Raw genomic sequence first — 10,225 nt, 5'->3', positions numbered from 1 at the left:
GTGCTATTATTTTATGTGGTTAGACAAATATTTACAGGACAAAATGTAATTTTGCACTTCATGATCCTCTCTCAGTGGGACTGAATGGAGGTGGGTCCTATTTGAAGCTCTGCTGGAGCTGCCACTCTTTAAGAAGCAACAGGGAATACAGATACTGAGTGAATGGTAAATGACATGTTTCTATATCTATTGTACTGGGGGAACATTCCGTGCTCTTTTCTATCATTTAGTTAGACATTTAACAAGCTGTACAGACAGATGAGTCTTACAGTACATCAGACGTTGTGTGGCCAGTACTTGTTTAAGGCTCTACTTGAGTCTCTTCCAATACTAATGGGATACTGTTCAAAGCTTTCTTCTCTAGTGCAATAGCTGCTTTTCCATCTTTGCACTTCAAACAAATGTCTTCCTATCTTCCCAAACTGTCTTCAAGAATGATTTCTATTTTTTGATGCCTACTTTGTCTCTTGATACATTTGCAAGTTTAAAGAACATACAGTACAGTAAGATCAAGGGAGAGCAAAATATGTTGTTCCAGTATTCTAGAACTTGTAGTTCAGTATTTTTGTGATGGGAAAAATAAAACTATTTCTCTTGCAGTTTCCACACAAACTAATACCTTTAGTGCAGCTGAATGGGTAGATTTGGAAGAGGAGGAATTTTATGCATCATTCATATTTTGAGCACCAGCTCAATTAGGTCTTTTGATCCTCATAAAATTACTGGGAAAATGATGTGAAAACAAGGGATGAGCATTTTTGTTTTCCTGCATTAGAACAATAACTCACAATGCTGCAAATGTCGCTGATGTTAATCATATACATTGCATTAAATATTGTACTATTTGTGTACGCTTCAGCTGCCCTTCTGATTAATTGAATGACAATGAGGTGGGCAACCTTGCAACCCCAAGCAAATAAGAAATGGAATCAAAATGAATAGTGATGACTACTGAATAGTTCAATTAGTTTTTATGTCCAGGTCTATAGTTCTATTTCCTTTCCTTTATTTAACAGTTTTCCTTAACTACTAAACTGCATCCTTTTGATTGCTCTTATGGAAAAGAAATGTCAAAGGGTGTGATTTTTTCATTTAAAAAAAAAATTCTCCAGGTGTTTAAGAAATTAAGGCTGGTAGAGATAATGCCTAAAAAATATAATATTTGTACATTGAAGTCAGTTCCATTTCATTGTCACTGTTTGACAGCTCAATCTAATATAGTTTTATTGTCAAACCCTGAAAAACGCACTGTTTTGTGAAAAATCATTGGTTAAATTAATCAGAAGCACATGGATTAAAGAATGTGCATGCATACTTTCTTCAATTGTCTTGTTTGCCCTAGAAACATGAATCTAATAGTTAACTGAAAAACGTTCTAGGTAATGTTGATTTGCCCATGTGAAGAAAGAAGGTATTGAGCCTTTAGACTTAAATTGTTGTAGTGTATATTACCCTTTATGTCACATTTATTGTTATGTACTGCAGTGATCTTACATGAAAGACTTGCAAGACACCTCCAGAATATCTAACACCTGTACTCTACTTTTTGTTGATTATTAAATCCAATTGTACACAAAAGTAAAGGAAGAAAATTAAATGCCTCAGGTCAAAACCGTACAGAAGAACATTTATCAAAAGCTCCCAATTCATTTAATACAATTTTAATAATTTGAAAAACAAAACTTATGTTACTACTACAGGTTTCAGGTCCTGGTGTCTATTTGTGGATAGCATGGTAGTGCCTACACTGCCCCCTGCAGTTTTTATTAAGGCAACACAGAGAAGGGAGCGAGAACAGAAGCCCTGAGCCATACTATACTCTGCACTTGTGAGAGTTAGAAGGTTTTACCACAAGCCAATTTAGGCATCCATGAACCCTTCAACTGCCACTTTTTAAATTAATTATTAAAATTATAGCTTTTAATAGCTCCTCAGATTTAACTAATAATTTACTCATAAGACATTTCTTAGTTGTTTAAGAACCTAATAAAAAAGAAGTATGCAGTACAGCATACAGCCCTTCTAACCTGTTTGATAATTATTCATCTAAGAAACCCAAGGTCACCCAGTGCCTTGTAGAAAGAAGCAAGGACATCAGCTTCCAAAACATGGCTGGCTTGTTCTAAACATCCATAACCCCTGTGTATAAAGAAGTGACCCCCTTTCTTGGTTTCAAAACCTTTATCTTCCACATGTGACGCCTGATTTGTTTCATTGTTGGTTCTGCAGAAGCCCATTGGGATGACTTTGTCAATGCCTTTGAGGATATTGAATTCCTGAAACAGGTCCTTCCTTATGCTTCTCTGTACAAGACTAAAAATGTTCATTAATTTTAACCTGGAGGTGTACAGTTGATGATTCATTTAAGACCAGAGAAGTACAGTATGTCATCACACTTCCCATGGATCCAGAGTAGCAATATCTTTCTTGTAACGTGGACAAAACTTGTAACTAAATATTAATTACAATGCATTGTAAACCTTGTCACATCACATGACACATCACATGTTTTTAAATAGTTCAGGTGGGTAACTGGATCAAGCATGCATAGGCTGCAAAAGAACACACACCGGAAGAAGGTTCCACAGCTGAAACTTTGTGTTTTCTTTCTTCTCTTTTCAGCGTGGAATAAACCTATTACTTGTTCCTTTGTTTTAAAATAAATGCATTTAACTACTGTACATTTCCTAACCACTTTTAAATGTACTCCTAAAACAATCAGGAACATGCAATCAATGTCAACAAACACCTAATGTATTCTTTTATTTAGTACCTTCTTTTGCCAAGTGTTTGCCTGATTTTAAAGCCAATCTTCATCTTTTGGATAAATTGTATTCCTCCAAATTATATTCCTTGAAAACCTAAAAGTTGAAAGATGTCTGATAAATGATTAATGCAATTAAACAGCTGAGAGTTCAGTAGACATCAGTAGGCACTGCAGTCATATGGACCAGGAAAGTGAAATAGTGCCTGAACCCAAAAAAAGTATTATTGGCTACAATTTATGGACTGGACCCAAACCGTGGAAGACAGTTTATACACCATTTGCCATCAAAGCTCTGTGGGAGTAGCTCAAGGCTACACAGCTTGTAGCCCCTTCCTATCTGCGACATTGCCTTGCTCTGATACACCCTGCTCCTTAATTGCTACATTGATCCATCCAATTATCAATTAGCTAATAAAAGAGCAGATAGAAGTAATGTGGAATTTGTAATAGAGTGGATTGAAGGTGCCACATAGTAGCCCGTACCCCATTTTTCTGCAATGCAGCAGCAGCAAACATAAGAATAATTTTTGGATTCCTGTTTGCTGTAGGTGCTTTAACATTTTGCATACTTAAGGAATTTTCTAACAGATAAATCTTCCCAATTCTAAACCTGAAAATATTATTTTTGTCCTCATGCTTGTGGTAACCTCTTCTCCTACACATGTTTTTCTTGTGTGTTTTTACTATTACTTTGGTGTTTAAAATGTATAATACTTTCTTTTGAATTGTAAGTGCAAAGAACACTCAGAAGAGTAGAAAAATAATTTTGGATAGTGTTTTCAAAAAACACTATTTGTGTTTTGACAGCCTAGAAAAGATCAGTGAATTGTGTTAGCTGAACCCTAGAGAAGGCATCTCTCCACAGTCATAAAGCTGTCATCAAGGTCAGTTCTGCCTTGATTCATAATCTTTCATTTTGGAAACAGCAGTTGATTTCTTTATCAGGAGAAAATATATGTTTCTCCCATTTCAGTTCTGCAAAAAAGGAACCAATGTCTGGATAGACAGAAACAAACCACAGCTGGAAGGAGAGATTTGTAGCTTGGTCAGCATTAAGACCATGCAACATTTTATTAAAGAGAAAAGAGGCATCCAGAAGCTAAGAAGAGACAACTATTAATGAAAATTCAAACATATGGTGCTGTATATGAAAATCACAAAAGTACAAAACAGAGTTACAGAAAATAAACCTGTAGCTCTGCATTACAACAGCATGGCATTTTCAACTAATTACTGTAATCTGACAAGGTCTGAAGGTTCACAAAAGACAAGTGCCAAAATTCAATTTTGTTCCACTGAAAAATAGTTTGGTGAAACATTTGACTGTGTTGTCCCCATTCTTTGGTATCTAGGGATTTTGTGTTACTGTAATGGTTTGTTTGAGGAGTGCTGTACTTTCAACTTGACTTACACCTGCACAGAATAGAGATTCTAAAAAATATATGAAGTCATGTTTTGTAAAATCTGAACAAACAGTCCTGCTTTACAGCTTTTAGTTAATGAGACACTCTGAAGTTCAGCAATTATCTCAGCCTTATTAATGCAGAAAACCATAAATGACACATCTGTAAATCTAGTTAATGGGATTGTTACAAGCTTGTGTGTAGGACTATGCAATATTTAAAAATTTAAATTGAATATGCAATATTGCAAATTGAACTGGGGACTTCTAAAATAGAAAGGGCTTTCAAAGTGACTCATGTTCTGTCCATTTATTTTTTTAGAACTGCTATGAATATACTGTAGCTATTTTTCTCTCACTCTTTTCCTATTGTAAAATGTCTGGTGCCTGTGCAATATTTGATAAAAGACCAGGCTAGTGATCAATGGATAACATCTCCCTACAAAACAAAATAACATATTTGAATATATTTGCAGTGACCTCTGTATGTCTCTGTATAATTTCAATCATGGAATTAATTTAAAATATGTTGCAGCACCTGAGTCCCAGTGAGTGTCTGTGTTTTCTTGCCTGAACTAGAGCCCTCAGTTCATTTTTCATTTTAATGTACAATTACAACTTATTGTGATTTGTACTCTTACCATTCTTGGTTATGCTTGTTTATGTGTCTGTCAGACACAGTGGACAGTGGAGAAAAGAGAATCTGGCTACGACTGTATTGAGTTAATTGAGATTCTACTGTCTCCATCTGCATTGTCAGTGAGAACCCAGCTGTGACCAGTCACTTAGCTTGTCACAGCAGAAAACGAAGGCACTTTAATAAATGTGCAGTTTGGTAAGGCAGTATCTTGACATCCTTTAATCTCCCCTGTTCACACTAAGGTTAGATTTAATGAAGGGTTGCAAGCGTAAGCAACCACTGATCTATCTTTACTGAAATACTCCCCCTTATTAGAAACACCCTGAATCCTTTCCTTTACTACTTATCTAAATTATTTTGTCACTGTTGCAAACAGTAGGCAACAGAACCAAAACCGGAGGAAAAAATCTATGAACAATTCTAAACTGCAACCTTTGGACATGTCTAAAATTGATACAGTACACTCTTGATTTGTTCATTGTTCAATAGATCATTAGGACAATTATAAATATTCAAAATCTATAATTTGTACATATTTACCTTTTGTACCTTTAATTCTGCTGGCATATTATATTCACTTTCTATTTTCCATTTTTTACAATGTAGTGAAAGAATGTCTTAATTTCCAACAGGAAAACAAAACAAGAGTCTTCCAGTCCCAAGTGCTTCAAGGCAAAGTTTTTTTAACAAAAACAATATATTGATTTATTTTCCAAAACAGTAACCTGCTTTGCAATAGTGAAGTAATAATCATCGTCACTATTGTAAAGATATGTAAAAAGAAGTCTCCAGAATGTCACCATTCTCTTGCTGCAGGAGGTAATTTGTTTTGTCGTAAAACATTAAAACCACCTCTCATCTTTGCCTCATTCTCTTGACAGGTCTTATTATTCCAGACCACTTTCCTCCAAATTATAGTTATCAAGCTATGGTACGTCTGTGGCTATGACAAATCAAAGCTTTTTAGCATCGGAATTGATTTGTTTTTGCTCATTTTTAAGCTTAGAAAAAATCCACAAAGTTTGAGATAGAATTGATTTTGCTCAAAGTGAACGTGTTCTAAAAAATCGTAGTAACTGTTTGCTTGAGGCTAAAATCTAGGCCTGGTGATATACAGAAACAATTAAAAAACACAAATTGAAGACAAACATTAAGTGGGATAAAGCTATGCTTGTTTTCCAAATGTTGTTAGATCACTTTCACATAAAAGAAGTTATCTGACAAGAACATTTGAAAGTGGCCTGGAGTGCCAAGCGGCACTGTAGTGCAAGCAAGATGAATACCATTTGACACCTGGCATGTACCCTGTGATCATGCACAATGTGGTATGAGCTAGTATACTGTGTACAGACCCCAAAGATGTTCAGCAAAGGAACTGCGTAAAGTACAGTATTTGTTATTGATATATTGATTTACTCATCTTTCCCTCAGGTGAGTGAATGTGCTAAATTAAGTAACCTCAGGCACAATATTGATATCTTAATTGAGGCAAAAAGGCTGAAATGACCTTATCTATGTTCGTACAGATGCAGCCATTCAAAGTGCGCGGTACAGACACGTACCGGAGGTAATTGGCTACGGCGTCGCGCATCGTGACGCAAGATGACGCGGGATACCGCGGTACGTGATTGGTTGACCGACCACTCGTGGTCCGTTGGTCTGTCGTAGAAAGATTTACAGTAAACGTCTTTACTGTGCCCGTTGTAGTATTGAATATTCATATGGAATTTGACCACTGAAGGGAAATCTTAGTAGCTGAGCATAAAAAGAATAGGAGCATACTGCAACACGTGTGAAGACCATAAACGATATTAATTTTGGAACATAAACATACAGTATATGGCTGGTCTCTGTACTTTAAAGAAAACATACACGAAACATGGTTTCATTATGACCAGTATCGGTCTTGAGATATTTTTAACTTGATTTACAGTATTTGAGAGGTATGTCTTGACACTGATACTACGTAAATACTGCTCACGTATATGTTTCTAGGTTTATATTATGCATTTCATACGGTCAAATTACTTTTGAGCAACTGATAAGAAGCGCGAAACGGTATGCCCAGGGCGTTTTAGTTTTAGTTTTGTTTTAATGCAGTGCAGTGGATTGATTAGAGATATCAAGTACATAAAAGTCATTTTTTAGATGTTGTAGTTCGTCTTATAAAAATGTTACAAGTACATCATCTGTCAACAATTACACAGGTTCTGTTTCCATATTGCTGATTTTGGTTAAGTAATATTATTTTCTAATTTCACGTTGTGAATATATGATTTGGGCAAACAGAGCCGAAAAGAAGTACATTCTGGGTTGTTGTTTTTTTTTTGCAGTTTTATCTAGAACAAGCGATGCTTAAACCTTTGTCTGATTCTTGTGAAACTATCCACACGACTGTTACCTGATGGGATGTTTCTAAAAATCCATCCACTGTAAAACGTCTTCTCCACTTGTCCTGCATATGTATTGGCTAATGAAGCTGTGTGTTCTGAGCCTGGTTCTCTACATTTCTGTATGAACCAGCTTAGAGGGCTAAAGACAGCTTGTGTTTAAATTGAGTGTAAGGTAATTTATGCTTCTAAAGTCATGGTCAGCATTTATTATTGTACTGTGCTCTAAACTTCTTCTGTGCCTAATTACATTATTATATAGCTTTATCAAATCTGTACATTGTCTGTCGATAATGTTTCTGTAGTGCTTTTTCAGCCCTCAGCATGTGACCGCGCTGGTGATGCTGTGTGTTAGTTTCCTGACTTTCATGTCACATGGTCTGTGATTGAATCCCATGGAACTATGACTTTATTTTTTAACAAACATTTCTTTGAAAAAATGAAACGTTTCCCTTGGTCAGAGATTAAATAAAACCTCACTAGCACCAAACAAATTTATACTTCTAAATATCACAACATGATCGAATTTAAGTCTTTTTAATAACAATGAATAGTCACCTATGCATTACAAAATAAACATTTATATTGATTTGAATCGCGTTTTGATTTAAATCGTAAACGCGTGTTTAAATATATGTGTTTAAAGGCGATATACTGTATAAAAGCGCTGATTCTTATGGAATGTGTTCCGCCGGGGATTCAAAAAATTTATTTTTTTTAATCGCGTATTTAAGGAAAATTGCAGTATAACTTTGTTCATGCACATCATTATACAGTATCTCATTTTGTATTTCTATAAAAAAAATCATTTGCCCAGCCACTATTGTTGTTATTGTTTTTATCCTGTAAAGCGCTTTGAGGAGCACAGCTTTCTCACCACTTAGATTACTTTTTGACATCATCCTTACACAAAGCAGAAACTGATTGTATTTTCCGATGACATACAAGTGCAAAGATTACAGATTTTAATCATCTTTTTTCTGAACCAGGGAAAATCTGATCATGTTTCTCTATAACAATAATAAAAAACTTTATTTTACATATCACCTTTAAAAGTGGCATCTCAAAACAATACAGTAGATGTAAACCACAGATTACAAAGTAAATACCCGGACAAACGCAAACGCTTTTTTAATAAAATGCTTTCATTCATTTGTAATGTTGCCATAGCCAAAATGTAATGTTGTGTGCTCTCTGAAGGCACCAGTTCTGTACGGTTTGGGCATTTACTGGGACAATTATTAATTGTAGCAGTAAATCACAAAATTTATTCTTTTGATGGCTTTAGAATCCAACCATGCGACATAACTCAAACAACGCACACACACAGGTACTAATACACAAGGATACATTTATTAATACATAGAATATGCATGTAAAACTAACAGATCTTATTGAGAGGGTTATCAGAATACAAAAGGTATATATTCAGTCAGTTACAAAGTGTTACACAGATCAAGAGGACATACATTCAGTATATCATTCATTTAGACCGTTTCATAAATGAACTTGGTTATAACTTCTACATTAGATACTCAAAACAAGTACATAACTCTTAGGAATTAAATCGATATCAACTGGTTGGAATAACAATTGAATTCTCGAGCAGTAATGCAGTGAAGTTGAATACTCTGGGGATTCAGATCTCCTGCCGGCACAAAGAAACAGTTGCAGGCTTGTTGCTGTCTAATCCGCGATCTCTGGCTCAGTGCCAGGCTGTGCTGTGCGGCTTGCGACGGTGCGCTGCTGATGTTCACTGACGGCTAGTTAGTGTTGGCTTTAATTTGCAAAGTTTGTGCACAGGAGAAAAGATGACTGTGGGTCCCAGCAAGTCAGGAAGAGGACCGGTTCGTTCCTGATGAAGAGCTAGTTCTGAATAGTGATTCAGCTGTCCACAGTGCTGACCTGTTCACGAGGCCTGCTGCTGGTGCTAACCTGAGGTGGATCCTCTGGTTACTCTCTGGCAACCTCCGCTCTAGACTCTTAAAACAAAGGAAAGTTCTGACACTCGGACACACTGGCAGTTCCGTGGTTGTCCAGGCTGAGTATCAGGATGGTCAGGAGGCGCGCTGTGAGAATGTCCTGCCCTTGGGAGCCTTCTGCTCCTGGGCCGTCCTGCCCTGGAATTCTCCTTTGAATTCCATTTAGAAAAGTCCACAGAATTCTCCTGAATCTTACTGAATCTTACTGAATCTCACTGAATCCCCTCGGCTCTCTGTGTTGCCTGTTTTTACCTGGAGGAACTTCAGCTCGTTGATTGGCTGAAAGTTCCATGGGCATCAGAGTCCCACGTGGGTTACTGGGCCCTACCAGTCCCTGATTGGTTGATCAAGGTGAGATGTGAGTCACTTACTCCTGACACTTAGGAATGCAGTCCAGATGTCCATCTGGCACTCCCTAGACAGATAGGCGCCAATGGATGACCATTGATCATGATAGCCAGGCTTAGCTAAGTGCATCCCCCTTTGGGAGCTGTCCTAGGAAACCTTATCAAAGGAAACCTTAAATCAGCCTGCATGAATAGTTTCTCTGTGGCTGCACCACAGAGATGAACAGAGAGATGAGGCCTAATTTGGGAAAGCTCAGAACCACTTAATTCTGCCTTATTAATAAGCCTCACCGCTACACATTCAACACAGAGAGAAAGCGTAAAACCTGGGTGTAACAGCTGTTCCTTTTTCTGATCACTCGCTCTCTGGATAAACGTCTCGCCTGTCCAGTTCTTTGTTTTCCTAATTTGCCGATTATGCCTGCTGCAATCCACTCCTACCCTCACACCTAAAAAAATCTCTTTGCGCATCCTTAAGGTGATATCACATAAAGGTGATATGTAAAATAATGTTTTTTTATTGTTGTTATAGAGAAACATGATCAGATTTTCCCCAGTTCAGAAAAAAAAGATCTAAAGTATACTAGTTAAGAAAAATCTAAACGGGGAGAAAGCTATGCTGAAAGTTTATTAAGATACTTAGAAGACAAAGATATCAATTTATTTTAGTCAAAATTTTATATATCACCTTTAAAAG

This window comes from Lepisosteus oculatus, chromosome 4 (genome assembly GCF_040954835.1).
Source record: "Lepisosteus oculatus isolate fLepOcu1 chromosome 4, fLepOcu1.hap2, whole genome shotgun sequence".
Lineage (NCBI taxonomy): Eukaryota > Metazoa > Chordata > Actinopteri > Semionotiformes > Lepisosteidae > Lepisosteus > Lepisosteus oculatus.
This window is presented reverse-complemented; position numbering follows the sequence as displayed.